The sequence below is a fragment of the Vanessa tameamea genome, chromosome 20, assembly GCF_037043105.1.
Source record: "Vanessa tameamea isolate UH-Manoa-2023 chromosome 20, ilVanTame1 primary haplotype, whole genome shotgun sequence".
Taxonomy (NCBI): domain Eukaryota; kingdom Metazoa; phylum Arthropoda; class Insecta; order Lepidoptera; family Nymphalidae; genus Vanessa; species Vanessa tameamea.
The window spans coordinates 9,828,959-9,850,015 of record NC_087328.1 but is presented as its reverse complement, the minus strand read 5'-3'; the positions used below and the strand labels follow the sequence as shown (position 1 = coordinate 9,850,015).

The 21,057-nt window shown below is 32.9% G+C and overlaps 1 protein-coding gene across 4 annotated transcripts in view; it reads right to left on the bottom strand.

Annotated features, from left to right (window-relative positions):
• Positions 1–916, bottom strand: part of Smash (smallish) — a 146,432-nt gene extending 145,516 nt beyond the window's left edge. For 2 of the 4 annotated variants that reach the window (XM_026627423.2, XM_064218042.1), the window contains exon 1: positions 690–916. The gene's annotated coding sequence lies outside the window, so the exon portion shown is untranslated. The remainder of the gene's footprint in view (positions 1–689) is intronic. The other 2 variants (XM_026627424.2, XM_064218043.1) reach the window with 1 other exon arrangement.
• Positions 917–21,057: the final 20,141 nt, after the last annotated feature.

Sequence of the window (21,057 nt, the reverse complement as noted above, 5' to 3'; positions counted from 1 at the left end):
ATGAAAAACTAGGTTTCGTAAATTTGCGTAATAGCTGTAGGTACGTGAGAAATAGCGGAAAATGGCACGAATTATGAAAATACTTGCGTTAAGGTATTTTAAATAAGGTATTTTAAATATTCATTGTAACTGACTTATATATTTTCGATATTATCGTAAAAAGTAAATGTGAAATGTAAAGGGATTGGTTAAATCGAATCGAATGTCCAACTTAAATTAGTCGGTTAATAAAACCGTCATTTTAACAAGTAGGTATTAGGTTTGTATATATATTTCAAAGTTATTTGTTTTAATTTCATACTTAATTACGATGTTTAAAGTGCTAAGGTTAACTTGCAAATACAATTAGTTTGTGATGGGTCATTACTAGGATTGAGTACATTAAAAACAATAACAGCGTAACATACATCACGATGTCTATCAAATCCTATTTTCTGTTTCCTATCCCTTTGGAGGAATACGAAAACAGATGCGTCCGGTTTCGAATATACAAAACATTGAAACATGTAAAATTGATGCGTACATTAGCCACCAGGTAGCGACCTAGATCTAACATTTTACACAAAACAACCCGCCGTAGCCAATCATTCGAGACGACAGGTTTTTTTCCGCGAATACGCACCTTAGAACCGGCATAGCTCGACAAACCATGGAAGGAAAGTACAGTTAAATAACTTTAGAATACTCACGCAAAGATAGCCGTAGATGTTTAGGAGAGATTATGTTGCAACGTATTTTTTTTTGTACACACAAGACACACGAGTTCAGTTCACTGTTATGCGGCACAGAACGTTTAATCACGGTTGTATTTGTTCACAGGTCAGTTCTAAATTAATGCTGTGTGGAATCGACAAGAGCGACAATACCCCCACGTACAGTAAGCGCGACGGCGCGCGGCGGACTGTGGGCAGGGGTGCCGGGAACCGGCGGGCGGACAAAACGTCACGCAGCGCGATCTTGAGATCTCCCACTCACCGTTCGGATACTTCTAAGGTTTCTAAACGTATGTTTGAATTATTTTGTTATTCGATGTGAATTCATTGCGATTTTTTTTATTGTTACGTATCTTTTAAATAATTTTAACGAAAGTGCGAATTGAATGAGACATAAAAACTATTTTAGAGCTGTATAACATTTTTTTATTACCTTTTTTTATTTTGTATACTACGTAACTTGGTAAACAAAATGTGTTTAGGTATTTTTTACAAACAGTTTACGGTGAAATTGTTCATAGTTTTTCCGTGTTGAAAATAAGTATTACGCCTCTACATAAAATTAATTTATTAGTTTTATTTTTTTCGATTTGTAGTAATAAATGTAATTAAGTACAATATTATAATATGTTGTTGTAACAGTAATTAGGATATGGGATTTTTGTTACCATTTCTAAATAAAATTATGTACCTAATCTGTCTTTGCATAATTATTACATTATTTGTTTAACTAAATTTTATATAATGATTTAAATATATTAATACCTACCAATATCACCCGCACATACCCTCATATTCGTAGTATTGCGTAATAAATACAATTACATTTTGAAGGTGTTTACGATTATAACGATTAACCTAATTTAATAAAATTGCTACCTAAAAATATAATAATTGTTTAAGTGTTAAAAATACTCATAAAAATTAAAGTCTTCTGTGATCATCGGGTTCAATTCTGAATATCAAGGAACAGAGAGCTATGTTTGTAAGTACAAATCATCACTATCGCATATACATATATTATATGTTATATTGGCATTCAAGGACATACCATTTCTATTGCCAATTCGTTGCCAATTTCAAACTTATCCAGTAATTTCATTAGCGTATTCTTTCGATTCGTCACGGTAGTATGCGCAAGCGTTACCACGGAGTAAGTACTGCTAGTTTTTTAGCTGGTACTCTGGCGCACTCAAAACACTATATTTTATCACATATAAGCTGTATCTGAAAAATATACTCTTAAAGCTACATATCTGATTTTTACGTCTAATACTTTTCTTGCTAAATGTTATTCTTGATTGTTGATTGGTACAATGAACGGCTGTAGTACCGAAAGCGACGCGTCGATTTAAACACGCAGCTTTTGTATACATGCAGAAAAACAATTAAGTATACAAAATTGAAATCGCGGCAAATATTTATTTCGATATTATCTATTATTTTATGTTTTATGGACTGGACTCTGGTATCTCGCAATCATTGGTTACCCGAAATTACCGACGAGGCTGTGGCAGATTTTTAGTAACTTTACTATAATTTTTGTTCTTTTTTATAATCTTTATAATGTCCAAATTTGTAATAACATTATATAATGAAAACCTTACATCAATAGATTGACGTATCTGAACAAACAGTGTATTCAAAAATTACGTATTCCGTTTTACGGAAGTTCATTCGTTTCATTTCGTTTAAATGATCACTATCTCAAAAATGGATGATTTTCCATGGTTGAAATTTTCTATGTTAATTTTTGTATATATATTATATATCAATTAAGAAACCAGGACCCGAATTCCTGCGTTCGGTTTTCAAATAAAATATTATAAAAATTAAAATATTTTTAAAGTTTGCATTCTCGTGCCTCGATCTCTCGATTGTGTGGGATTCCCCTGCCATCGAATAATAAAAATCATATTATAGAGAGTGCATATGTTTTCACACATACCTGTGCACTATATTTCGAAACATCATGATTAAAAAATAAATGTTTACTAAAGATGCATTTTAAAAAAACATTAAATTATAAGAAATATTAAAATATAATTATAATTGAAAACAAAATCGAAGGTCGTAAGTTATGCTAATTCAAAATATATTCAAGTTGAAGTAAAGACAATGATTCAAATAATTATTGAACGATTGATAACATTCGCGGGAGTGGGTTTAAAACATGCAGACATGTCGGTCACCTTGTGAAGCGAACGGATCATACTATTGGTTATACCTGATATGATAAATTAATTTAAGTATTTGTTGTAACGTAGCTATATATATAACAATAAAATAAACCGTTTGACAGCCGTGTGTGTGAGCCGAGATGGTTAGAACGCGTGCATCTTAACCGATGATTACGGGTTCAAACCCAGGCAAGTACCACTCAATTTTCATGTGCTTTATTTGTGTTTATTTATCTCGTGCTCGTGAGGAAACCTGCATGTGTCTAATTTCAAGGAAATTCTGCCACATGTGTATTCCACCAACCCGCGTTGGAGCAGCGTGGTGGAATATGCTCCAAACCTTCTCCTAAAAGGGAGAGGAGGCCTTAGCCCAGCAGTGGGAAATTTACAGGCTGTTAATGTAAACCGTGTGCCAATCGTGTTGAAAATTATATTACTGTAGCCTACAGGCGTGACTGAAAAAGGTATCAATTGGTGGGAGGGGCTCTGTGCAATCCTCTCTGGATCATACACATAACCAACCACTCATCATATATTCCTCTGTCAATCAGCAATACTTATTATTGTTTTGTTCTCGTTTAAAGAGTGAGTCAGTCAGAGTAACTACGGGTACAAAGGATATCAGAGCTTCCCATGATTGACACGTTAGGAAGGAATGCCTAATGGGTAGTGTAGGTTACCACTCACCATTAGATGATTTGACCCATGACCTATTTCATCGTCTGTAATGATATACATTAAAAAAAAAAAAAAAACATTGCGGGTAATTTAAACAATATTAAAAACTTTAGTTGTTGTTTTGAGCTGGTTCTACCTAGGGTCTAAGATATTTTTTCCTGATACGATGGTGTATTTTTGACAATCAATCAAATCACAGTGAAATATTAAGTATGTTGGCATGAAATTCAAACACTTTTTGTTCTCACACTTAAGTAATCTGTCAATGTAATTCACTATACATTAGCGTTATTATTAAATGCTAAAATGATTTACTGCTCTGTTTACGACCTACCAGCTTGACCCGCATATTCTACATTTATTTGATAGAAATTGCTAAACCTCATTGCTAGAAATATATTTTAAACGAGCTAATGTACGCGTGACTTCATCGGCATAAACGTCGGACAAGTTCATTTTTTTCACTATTAGCATTCTAGATTTTTCTAGTTAGTACTAGCTAATAATTTTAATAAGAAATTCGTTAATCGCTCTATAAAATCAAAACACTTACAAGTTATAAATAACTAGATTTAATTTAATTATTATATGGTACATTTTAAAACTTCGTACTGTACCGTACGGGTTCGGAATATTTATGTATCAATAAAAAAACAATACAATAATTTTCAACCATCAACAAATAAATTAATACCTATGTAATGAAAATATAGTAGTAATTAATAACTGAATACTGTTATTATTATTATTTAAAGAATTGTACAATTTAAGGAATTACTGATATTTCTATTCACCCCTCCATTTCAGCTTTAAACTTGTGTTAGGAGTGGGGATGACAATAACCAAGGAGTCACAATCGATCTTGCGACTTATTACTTCTATTGACGCTACAACTGTTTTTATTACCTGTAATAATGTTGTTTAACCGATTGAATACCTTTGGTTTTTATTGGTACGTGCGTGAAGGTTTTAAAGATAGTATCTACTATCAATGTACAATCAGGGCCGGATCTACCATATGGCTTTTTGGGCTTCAGGCCCAGGGCCCTGTGGATTCAAAAGGGCCCCAGCTAAGTCAAAAATAGACTATAATGCGAAAGAATCCATAACTTTATTAAATTAAACAGGTCGTATGATTTCAAGTCTACGTTCAGATATGTCTTAGGTGGGCCCCTAAGTAGTGTTAGCCCAGGGCCCTCTAAACTGACGGTCCGGCCCTGTACACAATAGGTGTCGCGTGAGTTGAGTATTCCGACACGCTATTATCTATATACACTAAGGTGTTAAGAATATATTCATAAATACGCAGAATTATCTTACCCCTTTATATGCTACAATATTTGTAAATTAAGACACAAAATATTATTTTAATAAATAAACAATAATCTTATTTTTATTTAATAATTGTTATATAAGTATATATGATATATCGAACATAATATCTAAAGCTGTTATATTTATACGCGCATAAAACGAAAAATATTTATTGTATATTCAGTGGTCAATGCGGGAATAGACCATGCTCCGCTTTGTATAATAGCTCAGTTATGAAAATAATGATGAATATTTTCTATTTGACAGAGAGAGGCTGATAGCGGTCACTCCTGTTTGCACATTGGCGCCGTAAGACATGTTAACCATTCCTTACATCGCCAATGCGGCATCTTTATAACTAAGATGTTATGTCTCTTGTGTAGTAAAACTGGCTCACTCACCCTTCAAGCCGTAACGCAAGAGTACTAAGTATTGCTGCTTGGCGGTAGAATATATTATGACTGGATGGTACCTATCCAGACGGGCTTACACGTAGTCATCCAACCAAATGAGTGATTATTATGGAAATTATCATATAAATAAGTAAATATTGGACAACATCACATACATTACTCTGATCCCAATGTAAGTAGCTAAAGCACTTGTGTTATGGAAATCAGAAGTAACGACGGTACCACAAACACCCAGACCCAAGACAACATAGAAAACTAATGAACTTTTTTTCTACATCGACTCGGCCGGGAATCGAACCCGGGACCTCAGAGTGGCGTACCCATGAAAACCGGTGTACACACTACTCGACCACGGAGGTCGTCTTTTCCAATGGATTGCTAAATTTTTAATATTCCATTCCCCTTTCGTTTATTTGGATAACCCTGAATATGCACCTGATATCCCTCGCTTATCTTCTGTACCATCACACCATCTGTATTCTGGTATAAAAGTGATCTCTGCAGCCATTATATTCACCGTTTATGTATATATCCGTGTATATTTTGTTGGCCAAAAATATATTTATTGAAAGGCATATTATGAGGGTTATTTAGTGGTACTAGAATTTAATAATTTGCAGACAGTAAAAATAAACAACCAAATAAAAACATAAAAATAAAAATACAAATTCACGATGATTGAGTTAAGAGTGTCTACAAACTATTGTCAAACATACATTTTTACATACTATACTCAAGCCTTCTTATAGTGTTAACAAGCGACCCGCCCCGGCTTCGTACGGGTGTATTGCTCTTACTAAATATACTACGGAATGTCTTACAACGTTCGCAGCTTTATTGACATCAGACAATACAAACCGCTATGTCCCTGCGTTAGAACCGCTAAAATTATCAGTGCTTCTCTACTATGTTGTGCATATATTAGACATATAAACCTTCCTCTTGAATCAATCTATTTATTAAAAAAACCGCATCAAAATCCGTTGCGTAATTTTGAAGATCTAAGCATACATAGGGGCAGACAGCGGTAAGCGACTTTGTTTTATATTTCTACTATTATCTTTTTTTTTTACATCTAAATACGTTTACGTTTAAGGAAAACCTTAAAATATAAAACGACATCCTCCTCAGCTCACCTGGAAAATTTATATTATTAGCAAATTAACACGTAACTATTAATGTAATGTAATTATTATTATTAATGCAGGTCAATGTCAGCTGGCTAGCTTGAATCGTCTAACGTTGGTATATCGAGGCCATTAACTATCAATGTTGCACTTTATATATAATTTATAACGGTAAATACGTTCAGCACCGTACATTAAAATAAGTTTGTGCTTAAGTTAAAACTAGTTATTCATATATAAAATTAAAGATATATTACGAATTGTTGATATAGAGCACTGAGCGAACTTGATCACAAATTTAGAACTTCACAAATCAACAACAATCACAAAAACTGTCTTGTTTATGGCGCATTGGGTGACGATTTTGTCGTTTCTACCAAAGATAAAATAGAATATCGTACTCGTCGATTTCGTAGTATCCACTCATCACTAATTCTACTGCCTAACTGTTGTACTTAAGTAGTGGTAAGTCAGTGTAAATATAAGTTCCCAATGTTGGTGATGCTTTGGTAATACAAGGAATGATTAATATTTCTTGCATTACATTGGTGGATAGACATTGGTCTATGAGCAGTGGTGAGTGCTTATAATCAGGTGGTCCACTTGCCAGTCTAGCTGTATGACATAAGAAGGGAGAACTCAACGTAGAGATAAACCAATAACATTCTAACCGAGTCCAAGAAAAGGGAGGCTATCAATTCGGTTGTATTCCTTTTGTTGTGTTTGTTACCACAGGACCTCGGAATTTATGAACAGATTTGGAATTATTATCATTTTATTTGGGGTATACTAGTTAGGTTTCGTTTAAATTTGAAAAAAAACCTGTTCTGATAATCCAAGAACTCATAAGTTATCCGTACGCGTACACTACCTAGTTTTTTCATTAAAAAAATTACTTCTCTACAACACAGAAGCTGCTATGCTTATTTTTTTAATTCTACTTAATAGCTTTTCATTTCCAGTGATGAAAAATGAAATTCATCAAAATGTTGAAGTAAATCAGTATCAGAAATTATAAGTATTCATAAATAGCGGTTTTTCAATAAATTAATCTAGTCATTCATATCCAAAATTGTATAATTTCATTTAGTAGCTTTGTTAAACGACTAACTTTACGTCGATGTGGTAATGAAGCTATCATTCTTTCCCTGAAAGCCTTTTATATAAATAATCTCGTGCTCGGCGGAGAAGTAAAAAATAGTTACAGAGTTATAGCATACGTCGTATGAAATGAGGCCATAAATATCTTCAGGAACTGAAACTGGAGCAGCGTAGTGGATTATGCTCTAACCCTTCTAAAAGTAGAAGAAGCATTTACTCAGAAGTGGGACATTTACAGGGTATTCTTTTAGTTTTTTTATGTTGACTTTGTTATAAAACATAAATAGTTTGCGTGTTTATAATACACAGTCACATTTTTATGTACGAGTGTGTATAAATACGATTACTTTCTCAAATACGCAATGTACAGTAACGACCCGTTACATATCTAATATACGCGTATATTAAACCCATCTTTTACGATTTCCTCTCGGACGATACGATTTCCTGCTTTTTGTATATTTAACCGTTAATTTGGTATATTTAATTTATACGGCTTAGATATATTCAAACAAATATGGACTCATGAATAGACTGAGGCGTTTTTACTTACCATATTCCACATCTTTAACACTGATTTACTTGTATGAATAATAATTTTGTTATAAGACTATTCGTCCAGTCAAGTACTCAAAGTGCAAAGAATACTGTCGTATCATCAGTCAAATGGCCTGCCAATAACAATCAAAGAAATTTTGACAAGCTTATATCATCAAAGACTTAAAGGTTTTTCAAGCTTTTCATAATCCAAGGATTTCTAAAATTTAAGTTCTATCGTTAAGTAAACGTAAGGCTATCGTTACAAAAGTCTAATTTCGATTAGTTGTATGCGATCCAAATGAGAATAGGGTTAAGTTGTTGCACTGTTGTGACGTAATACAATCCTAACCGGGCTGTATTTACAACTGTACAAGATATGGTAAGCAAAAATCATCATCATCATCATCCTCCTGCCCTTATCCCAATTTTACTTGGGGTCGGCGCAGCATGAAGCAAAAAAATGACTATAAAAATATATTGATCATTTCTGTATCATTCACAAATTATTCATCACCATTGTCGTCAAAGCTGCTTTTCCTGTGTTGGATTTATTTTTTTAATATTAAATCTAGTATAAACTTCTACCAATTATCTTATATTAAGACATTAATTTTTTTATCTTTTCATTATTAAAATCTGTTACAAAAATGTATTTTTTCTGCAGACCGTACTTTTCTTGCCGTTAATATTTCTTATTTGGATCGCATAATACATGCACCTGTAATTTAACCTCACATGAGCTTAGATAGAGTCCTATTATAAAACACAAACAGTCATTCGTATTTGTGCGAGTATGTATATGGTTACGGTTAACTGATTCAAGATGATTCGTATAGATGCAAACGCTACTTAATGAATGTTTCTAGGATGCCATCCGTCAAAAGATAAAATATCCTTTTCCTGTTGATGTTCTATCTGTATCCGTGGATGAGTATTTTACAATCGATGACTTGTCGATATCAATCAGCGTGTTTCAAAATAAATATTGTTTAAATTATTAGAATACGATTTTATACATGTACCGTATAAGAAACTAGCGACATGTCCCGGCTTCGCACGGGTGTAATTTATTATTAAAAAAGCAATGATATAAATATAGGTAATATATACTCTATAGCACTCAGAAATAAAATTTAAAATTGGATCATTAGTTCTGGTTCCCTTCTACACAAACAATCCAATTTTATCTCTTTATGATATTAGTATTGAGAAAAGACAGGTGTGTTATTATAGCTTCCAAAAATACTAATTACCTAATGTTGATACAGCACACGATGATTTTTCAATGAGTGAGCAGGGAGTAATAACGTTTATAGCGCTAGAAACTGCACTTAATGACTATACCCTGTTCAAGTTGCTTGATATTTGCTTGCTTGCTATTTTTGACAGACGGGCTAGTGATGAGAAACAGAAAATATAACATATGTAACAGTCGATGGAACGATGGAATGCGTAATTCAAATTAGAATTCAATTTTTTTTTAAACTTATTTTTCTAAAAAGATTTATACCAGCTAAAGAGCCAACACTAGCCAAAGAGACCCCAACCAAAACCGTTCGTAACAATAACTTAACAATGATCTTTGAAATAAGGATTTTTGCAATCGATATTTGTAGCAGTTACTGCCTGTTAATCGCGTCCCTACCGTCCGACCGATGTAACATTTTACAAGCGTCTATTATTTTCAGTGTCTCTATTTAAATTTTACTTTGAAGCAATAATATATAATAGAAAAAGTCTTAAAATTTTCGGATAACGCTTGAATCTTCAGGAACTTTGTATCATATGAATTTTATATGAAAATAATATTGTCGTCATTGCAAAGTTATGTCGATCAGAAAAAATTGCATCTGTCAAAAAGTGTAGAGTGCAATATAAATTTTACATATAACGCAACCTATATCCTAAGCCTTTTTATTGTAGACTAATATTAGTAATTATTATACAGCTTCGTTTTTATTTTCCATATTTTTAAAAACATACCATTCGCTTTTTAATATTCCGTCTGGATCAGACTGGATGAAAAGGGGTTTATTTTTTTTGCAAAAAGTCAGCGCGAGTTTTGCTTGTGCACTTCAGTTAAGCGATATTCAAAAAGCTGCTAAAATTGAGCCAGACTTCCGCATAGAGTTCCGCGAGTCTGGTAATAAGGCTTAAGAGTTTTAGTATATAAATTGTAAATACATTTTGTGTACTTATCTATCGTAACACACACATACATAACTGTATACGCAACCTAAAATAAATACATGCGACGTCTTAAAAGTTATAGAAAAAAATAAACTCGAAAAATCTGCATACGTTTTTCTAACCAATCGTTTTTATACCGAAATATATTTAGATTGCTAAATATTTAAGAAAATATTTTTTTCTTTGAGCCGTTAAGCTAACTGATTTTCTGAAACGCTGATGCTGTTCAAGCTAGAGTCAGATGAATTTAGTTTATTATCATATTACATATATATTTAAACTCCGTGGTCGAGTAGTGTGTACATCGGTTTTCATGGGTACGCCAATCCGAGGTTCCGGGTTCCCAGCCGAGTCGATGTAGAAAAAGTTCATTAGTTTTCTATGTTGTCTTCGGTTTGGATGTTTGTGGTACCGCCGTTACTTCTAATTTTCCATAACACAAGTACTTTAGCTACTTACATTGGGATCAGAGAAATGTTTCTGATGTTGTTCAATATTTATTTATTTAAACTGTCATCAAAGATATCTATCATACATATTACTATAAATATACTAAAACTATGATCACAATAATTTATCGTATCAATGAACATGGCCCATGTTCAAAGTAACTATAAATTCGACAGATAACACAGATCACGATGACAGAACGGAAATCGAAAAACTGGTAATGATTTATAAAACTATATATAACATAGTAAATATAGATTGAAATGCGAATTTAAATTACGAATCGCAATCAAGGAAGCAGGGAAATTACATTGCACGGTTACGAAGCGCTCGTGATCACTTGCTGTAGTTTTAATTTATTAAATTAATCATCGCCAACTCGATAAACAGATCTAAGCGCATCCTTCATTAAGGATTAATATTATAAATTATGTTTCATTACCTTACAAATGGTTGTTGCTTACGAGCGCCGAGATGGCAGAGGATATATTATTTATGTCTGTTGGATGAAATTATATCAAAACCTGCACTAACCAATGTAGGAGCGCCTTGACATAACTTACAAAATATTTTCATGGAGTGGAAAGGGTGCCTTAGAAATAAACAAGTGTCAACCAGTGTATATGTTCCTTCTCTATCATCGAATGTTTAAATGCTTAATTTAATGATGATCAGTTAAGTAGTTAGACGTGAAAAAGAACTCACTATAGCATTTATAATATCTTTTCGGATAGTATTATTTTATTATTATGATCCAAATCACTGCTGTGCTTTTACAAGCACTTTTGAATCGTCGTTTTAGATTAAACGTCCACCGATCCAGAATGTAGATTCCACCGAGAAGAAGAAACTCAGTGGTTACTCTTTTCCAGCATTTGAAGTACAATGTTATGTCACTTGAATACAATAATATATAATTTATTCTACCTGAAAGTCAACAAGTATTCGCTTCACGCTTTTTTATGATCTATATAATCTTGTGTTGAATAATATTTCTTATTTATTAACGGTTTTTTGTTAAACTAAATTTAAAGAATTTGAATTTATGTTTCGGCAAAATGAAAAATATTTCTTGAAGGATTTATTGACTTTGTGCATTGGCATTTTAAGCTTATTCTTACTTCTCGTTTTCAAACAAAGATTATCACTAATTCACACTAATCGATATTACTGTAAAATCCATAAAATTGTTGTAAATATATCGTGACGCACCTGTAAGTATTCCTACTTTGTTAAAAACATCGAGTATGTAGCTCGAAGATTATATAGACCGATCACCGGACAACTCTCTTTTGTAAAGTGAAAAAAAAGATCTTACGCGAGAACATTTCGATAAGCAAAGTCATGTTCAAATGCAAGTTAATTGAATTCCAATTGAATAACACAAATATCAATTAGTATGCTGACAACATAAACTGCAGAGGATAATTTTTCTCCCACGACACAATAAGTGAGTCAACAATGATTTTATGTAAGAGTTATGTATTACTTAACAGCGCGTAAGGGTATGTGTTCACAATTCTGTTGCGAAATATATATTTACAAATACTTCACTTATAGTGTAAAATATTCGTGTCAATGTCACGTTTAGTGAAAACTTAAAATTGGGATTTAAAAATAGTTTTTATGTAAAGGAAATATAATTGACCAAATTGAAAAACAATATATTTTATTTATATTGAAAATTTAGGACAACATAAAATTTATCTCTATGAAGGATATCTTCTAGTTTCAGTCTCTCTATAATGCAGGTAAAACTTACTGACTTAAGATACGCAACTTACCTTGAGTATCAAGATATAAAGTCCTCTTTGCCTGTATAATAATGGCTCACTTCATTTTTAAACAGAAACACACAAATACAAAATTTTGCTGTTAGGCGCTATTTTATATGATTTATCTATCTAGTTAAGTTTGCACAAAGCCCTATGACTACCAAATAACACATTACACTATATTTTTCAAAGGTATTTCGTACTGTAACTATCTTAACTACGTATAATGGTTATCATTAGGTTATAGGCGTTTCAATCTCACGATTTTTCGTCACGTAGTGTTGTGCTGTTATATAATAAGTAAAGTAGGATTTATTTAGTAATTTTTATCTTATTCTTTTTTGTTAAATTCTGGAAATTATACCTTTTTAAAAGTCAGCTTTGTACTTATTGTTGGCTTCGGCTAACAATAAATAAGAAACATCAGTTTTTTTTTTAAAGAATATAATTAAAAACTCCTTTAAATTAGTATAATGTCAATGTGATAGACAACACAATGTGGGCAAATACATGCCATGTAGAATTTTTTGATAAAATATATTTAACAAAAAATTAAACTAATAAAAGGGTATAAGCCCCCCCATACCCCTTCCATATAACTATAAGACGAAGCCGCGAGAGGCAGTTGGTAATAAAATAAAAATTGCGTTAAATACACTATATGGCACAATAGTCATGTGACTATTGGCCTTTGATAATAACTTGCGAGTAATTTTAATAAACAGTATGACCTAAGTCTTTTACGTTGCGAATTATTTCCTTGTAATTTCCTTACATTTATCTCAATTAAAATATCTCGAAGAAGAGTCATCATAATTACCTATCGTGTCATCAGCTAAGTCAATCACTGTTGTTATTTGTCACAACACATCGGTCTAGTGGCTCGTTTCTAAGTAGTAAAATATTATTAGGTTTATCCGTCGAGAAATTCTCATTTAAAGTGCATTATGGAATTTGACAATGTCACTTCAGTGCTTCTCTACGTATCTTGTCGTTTTTCCACTGGCTTAAGTGAGGGAATAGTGGATTAAACATAATCAATTCCTTATATAATGAAATTACTATATGTCGCTCTGGACTCCATATCCAGCGTAGCTGACCACGTGGGCGATTGCCTCCCTTCAGACGAGCGCACTATACAGATCCACAACCTATAGAACGCTGGGTTATAAGCACAAACTGACAACATTTTGCTAACACGAATAAAATAAACTTGCACTATTATTATTATTTTTATTATTTATAGATACATATACACAGATAGATAGATGGTAGAAAGACATATCATGGGGGCGCATAATTCAAATCTTCGCTCATGATCCTAGCTTCGAAGCTGTCCATAATAACTTTATTTTCTCCTAAGTCCTGTAATTTAAATGCCTATATCCTTATCCGAACTGCAGTCACTCTTATATAAAATTTTATTACGATGAGCTTAGACTTAGATGTAACAAAAATACCTCTTTTTGCAAGGGATCAAACGATCCAGTTTTTTGCTACCCATTTATAATATCACTCTGATTTATTTACAGCATAATATCAATATCAGAAACAAGTTATAGACGATCCAATAAGTGGTACTACAACAATGTTTTTTAGTTGCAAATCTAGTCTAGACTAATTGTCAGAACTAACCTTACATCCTAGCGTTCATAACTCTGTAAAAAAATTAAGTTAATTAACTGTTATTAATATTAATAACTCAGACTCTTAATTAATAATGTCAGGCATGCTGGATGCCTCTTTAATTGTTTTTGTTAAAAAAACGTTTAATACGACGCGCTGCTTTTTTTTAAATGTGTGCCAGAATTTTTCAAGCAATTATTAAAGCAACTATACAATGTTTCAGCATTCATGTGATTTATTCAAGAATGGAACGATACAAACAATGTAATGTTGATTTATAGTTATTATATATACGTGTGACAGCGAAATTGTCTTCGAAGGTGAAGGTTTTCTCGAAGGTGATGGTGGTTTTTATATTATAGCATATGGGCCACCTGATGGTAAGCGGTCACCAACGCATAGACAATGGCGCTGTAAGAAATATTAATCATTCTTTACATCGCTAATACGCCGCCAACCTAGGGGAATAAGATTGCCCTGGCTCACTCACCCTTCAAACCGGAACACAACAATACTGACTAGTGCTAATATTAGAATTTTTTTTTAGCTAGGAGGTATATAACCTCAAATGTAATGATTGTTTTGTTGGCTACAGATACCACACGTATTTCCTCACTGTCTTGCACAGTTGGTTTAATTTTGTTTGAGAACGACCGCTGTGGACGATATCAGTCTACTACATATGTATGTTCCGATTTTATAGTTTTAGCCGTCTCAGATGCCCTAGAATCACCATTAAATCATTAGTTACTTTTATAAAATATCTCACATCTAGATAATATTTCAATAGTGTCGTGGTTTACCTATAAATGGTCGCGGAAGCTAGCGATTGCTCTGCATAAAGTTTTACTTTACTTATGCGACCTTTAAGAAACAAGAAGATCTTGGCAAATTGCCTGGAAAAGCCTAGAAAGATAATGATATAGATGCCATGATGGAATTCTTCGAGCATTTGTAGAAACACTGACGGTATAAACATATTACGGTTATTATTTTTATATTTCTACGTGACTCATTTTTTTTTTAAATTTTAAATATATAAGCGATATATATCTGATTGTGAGTGGACATTTCACCAGCAATGTGCCACGTACTTTGGGAACTACAGTATTTTCTTCTCTTTCTGGAAGAAAATATCAATCAAGTTATCGCTGGATCGTTACACCGTGTACGATGTTGATGCACTAAGTCATCAGTCATTGAATCTTTTGGATTATCCCACAATATCTCTGCTCGGGCTGGTAAACACGTAGTCAACACTATAGCGAATAGTAGACGAATTTGTATTGCTGTACAGTTCAATGCTGCTTCAGCAAGCATACATTTTCACTGGTTGTCATCTTCCAGTAATCCGAGTGCATGGCATGCATCTTTATACGTTAGATATTGTTGCACATTCACTTTACATACCTTGAAATGACAATAGGTCAGTAACATTAACCAACAACAGTCGAAGATAAAAACACTCTGTCTTGGATTCCCTGTAAATACATACACAATATAGAGGCGTTTGATTTGAATAAATTAGGACATGCATCAACTGGTGAGCCTTGCTTGCGGGGTATCCATTGTTTTGTTGGAGCCCATGTGAAATAGCATGGTACTTGTGAATAGAATAAGTACGTACCAAGGCACCAAAATCATCCGAACGATTACACAATTCAATAAATTCAGTGTGTGTAGTTTTTGGTAGATTTACAGCATGTTGATCGTGCATTAGAAAAGATGTAATCTCTGGCCATTTTGGATTACATGTAAATAAACACGGTCGCCCATATTCGCGCACGAAAGTCAGAGTATTCTGTATATACTCTTGTATATGACGTGGACTGCCTACGTACGATGATGGTAGAATGACAGAGTTACCAAATTCGGCGGCGTCGGCGTTGTAGACAATAGTGACACCGGTAGACACATGAAGGGGATAACTTACCAAGTGATAATAATTCATGTTATCGAGCGGGATAAAAATGATAAAATAATTAAAATGACTATTAAAAAGCAGGTGTTGGTGATAGAAGAGTGAAAATTAAGGATTGTATATATTTTTGAATGCCAAATAATTAAAAATAAAACAATAAAATTTTTATCCCAAAAATAAAAATAAAACATTGCCCTGGACACCCGTTATCACTTAGGGGTTTGAAAGATAGATAGTAGCCGATTCTCAGACTTACTGAATATGCAGTTTCGGAGGAGTATGGGAACGAACATTGTGACATGAGAATTTTATATATATTATTAATTAATTGAACCTCCATTGAACGATCTGTTATCGTTCGTTATCTTATAATGTTTATTTCTTCCTTCCTGTGTTCTTCTTAGATTTTATTTAAATACTTCGTTGGTCTTGTGACTGATTTGTAATGTACATCCTGAGGTTATCAATTGAAACTTCGTGTTCCATAAATGAGCCGAGATGGTTAGAAAGTCACCTCTTAACCGATAATTGCGAGTTCAAACCCAGACAAGCACCTGAAATTTTGATGTGCTTAATTTGTATTTATAATTCATCTCGTGAAGGAATACATCGTGAGGAAACCTGCATGTGTCTAATTTCAACGAAATTCTGCCACATGTGAATCCACCAACCCGCATTAGAGCAGCGTGGTGGAATATGCTCAAAGCCTTCTCCTCAAAGGGAGAGGAGGCCTTAGCCCAGCAGTGGGAAATTTACGGACTATATATGTTGCATAAAAAGTTATAGGATTTTTTCGTCATTAAATTCAGTAAATGTCAAATGTTGACAACTTTGAACATGTCAGAGGTAACTCCTGCGCTCAAAGAGTAACGCTATATATTCATATTATGTTACTTCAATAGAAACAAAAAGACACAAAACAATTTAAACGCCAGTTATCTGTTTTTTTTAAATATTATCATGGCTAATGTGTTTTATCTGTAAAATAGATGTGATGTTGGATGATATGGAATTTTATAAATCTGCAAAACCTAAACGCGAATTTTTTGTGTTACTGTTATATGTAGATTTGAAATTCTTTATTTGAAAACAATAATTTTTGAGTCGATAGAATACATTGACACACACATTCCTCTAAAATGTATAATAATATTCGTCATCATCATCAGCCAATTATAATCCACTGCAGAACATAGGCTTCACAAAAGACGCGTCAAAGGTACCGGTTTTCCTTCCGCATCCAGTCGAATTGCACCTCCTTCGTATTCTATAGATCCTCAATCAAAATGACTGAAAAACATCATACGCTTGCCGTTGTGCAGTTTCCATTCTACGACTCGTATGCTTCAACTGCCATCGGTCATGGTCAGCTTTCGAACACTGCAGTCTGATATTTTTTTAAGTCAGTAACACGGTTTAATGGCAGTATTATAATGTTTATATACTTTAGGACATAATATAAAGTTTAGTTTATTTAGTAATTATCAATTAGTTGATACGTAAATCTGAAATAAAAACATACAAAAACTTACCTCTTTACAATAAGCGTGTGAGGTCCATGAGATTGTAATATCTTCAAACACTGAAACTAAATACCTGCATATTAAAAAATAATGATGAAAAAAATTTGTGTAGCATAATATCCATAGGCATAAACGTCAAGTCTAGTAAGTTTTAATACTCAAAGGTAATTTAAAACGTAATTGAATATCAGTAACGTTTTAGCACGGTTATTTAAAATTATAATATTTTGTGAATTTCATACACATATAAGTAATTAAACCCCATAAGCGAAATCGATTGCTTGGTTTTAATAATTATAAACACATTGGACAGTGTGTTTGTGTGTTGATACTATATATCAAACTACTGAATCGAATTTGATGACATTTGGTATGAAGCAAGCTTGAACTTTTTTATGCCGAGCACCTGACGACCAACCTAAAACGCTAGCGAAGCTGTGCGCGACGACTAGTTCTGTATAATGCCAAATTGGTCTATTCGGGGGAAGCAAAGAACACTGTGACCGCGCGTTGTGGCTCGCCCCGCTGTTGATGGTGAAGTTTTGGACGATCGGTGATGCGCCCCAGAAAGTTTCTTTAACATCTTTTTTTGTTAGAGAAGATCTCCAATACACTGCTACAATACAATATAATACAATTCAATACGCTTGTTGTGGTTACAAGAGGTCTGCGTCTAGTTACTTATAACCTTTTTATTGGGTTTATATGACAAGGAAGTCATCATCACCATCCTTTTAAGTCCATTTAACTTGATTTATATTAAAAAATCTAAAATATTTTAATTAATATATCAATTTAAATAGGTTATTTAACTATAACTACATTTAAAACTGATGTTATAGAGTCGTATCACATTCATTGTACAATTACAATTGAGTAAAAGTATACAAATATAGTATTTAAATCAAATGGACATTGGTTTTAAGATTTATTTATGGAAATGGGTCAATATTAAAAGTATTAACTTATATGAGATTAGGTAAGAAAAATATTTGTGTTATTATTATTATTTTTTTTACTCAATAATACAATGTTAATAAAGGTGTTTGCTAATCTGTAATCGCTGGAGAGAAAGATGTAGACGTTTATATTATAATAAATGATCAAAGTCGAGTGTAATCCCTTGTATAGAGCCCGTCCTCGCCAAGGTCCGTGGCCCGTGTATTAAAAAGTCGTAAACATCCATGATGCGTGCCCCGAGACGAATCAAACGGTAGCAAAGCTGTTAAATATGCAAATTGCGTACACTCACCAACGCAAGTTGTTACAAGTTTTGAAATTATATTCGTTTTTTTTTCCTTCACGATTACACTCGTACAATCGTAGCGTACTGTAACCATATTAAAACCAATTACATATCTATTAAATATCATGTGATTTCAAATTTATTATATTTCTGAAATTATGTTCAAACTTAACTATTGAGATTTATTTGATTTTCAAGAGAATACATTCAGTTTCATTTACTCAGAAAAACAAGTAAAGATGATAATTCTAAGTATAAATTAATGTTTTGAAGCGTTTGTTTTTAAATTACTGTCATCAAGGTGAACTTTGACGACGTTTGCTTTGCGTTAAATACTACATTTATGAATTAGAAGCTAAATCCTTCAAATCATCATTAAACAAAATATTGTTAGATAAGGGCAGATTTTTAATATTCTTTAACGAAATTGAAGTAAGTAGATTTAGTTAAATTGAATGACTTTTATCGTTCACTATACAAGTATTCATTTTCTTACAAAAAAGTAAAAGTCAGTTTTGAACAGAAAATCGATTGTTTATTAATGATTTTGTGAAATATGTGTTACTCATAACATTGGTTTATGGAATAATCACAAACTAACTACTTCTGTTACTAGACTGCATAGAGTCAGTAACTCTTTTGTAGAACAATGTATACGGTTTTACAGGATGCGTTCTAAATGCTTCGAAATTTAAAAAGAAATTGGTAAAGAACGCCTGTGTGCAAAAGGTTATTTATTTGACGATCAGAGAGACAAGTGACAAAATCAAAACAAACCCGGTGAGTTTCTTTCGCCGGCTTAAAAACTTAAGTATTGAATTTGACAATAAGGAAGTGTAATGCTTTATATTGAATAAAGTATTTTCATTTGATTAGAGCCCATATGAGCACGAACGATATTACAAAGTTAGTCGAATGTTGTAAATATTCCGAAGATTGTAATCAAACTTGAATATTTAAAGATTATTATCAAATCGAAACAAAGGATTAAGCGACGACTAGTACAGTTCATGGCATGCAAACTTGTACAGTATTTTCTAATCGAAGAATAAGTAAAGATAAACGAAATTTTGATAAGAATATTCCATTCCATATGATTTGTTAGTAGCTGGTGTACTGCAAATAATATATCACTTGTTGGTCATTGTGGTAGCCCGCCCGAGAACGTGCCAACCCCTCATCATAATTCCACCACCAAGCAGCTATACTTAGTATTATTGTGTTCAGTTTTGACGGTGAGGGAGCCAATGTAGTTCCTATAGTTGGCATGGTAGCGCAGTAAAGGTGGTTAATATTTTTTACCATATACATTGCTATTTTTTTTTAATCTGTGGTAGCCCATGCTTTATCCCGCAATTCTGGTTAACATTCACTTATCCTAGCCACAAGGCTCATGAAGTAGATTAAAAAAGTAAAATAACAGCCTTTGTATGCCTGTGTATGTGTATCAGGCCTTTCCATTTCAAGAAGGTTTTTGAAACCTTAGACAAATTACGTTATTTAATAAATTATTCTTAAAACCTTGAATTTAAAACCTTTTGTATGCAGCTTGCGTTGCTACGAAATGATTGGTTATTATAGCTGCGGGATCGAATTAATTATTTACGAGACCTACATTTCGAGCGATATTAGTGGCTACAGGCAATATGTATATGCAGAAGAGTATTATTCGGTGAAGTGATGGCAATCAATCATGTTGGAATGAATAATTTAAAATTCTACCGAAATTAATTAATAATAATAATTCTTTATCTTACCAGGAATCTAGGAAAACTTGAAGTGATGATTCCAAAACTGGTTCATCTTGGTACTGCCTATCTTAATTCCAAACTAGTGGTAGCTTTACAATTATGATTCAAAAGTGCTTGTGAAAACCTATTTGAATTAAGTTTATTTTGATTTTGCATTAAAAGTAAAGTATCAGCCTGTACATGTTCCACTGCAGGACAACTGCATTCGTCCCTTGCCTTAGAGAAGTAGGTGTGGAACTTCTACTACGCAGTTCAGATGCGGGATAGTTGATATAATTTGGCAGATTTTTTTGATACCAGAGGAGTAGCTATCATACAACGAGACTATGCACCGCATCAGGTGAGAACGCCTCCTAGAAGAACCTATTAAAAATAACACAATTTGAATTTGCAAATGATGACTGTGATGATGGTGACTGTTTTTAAAGTACCATTACTCTGCTGAAAAAAGTCGTTATTTGTTTTGGTGGGTTTTTGCGTAAAGAAATAGATTTTTTTACAAAAAATAT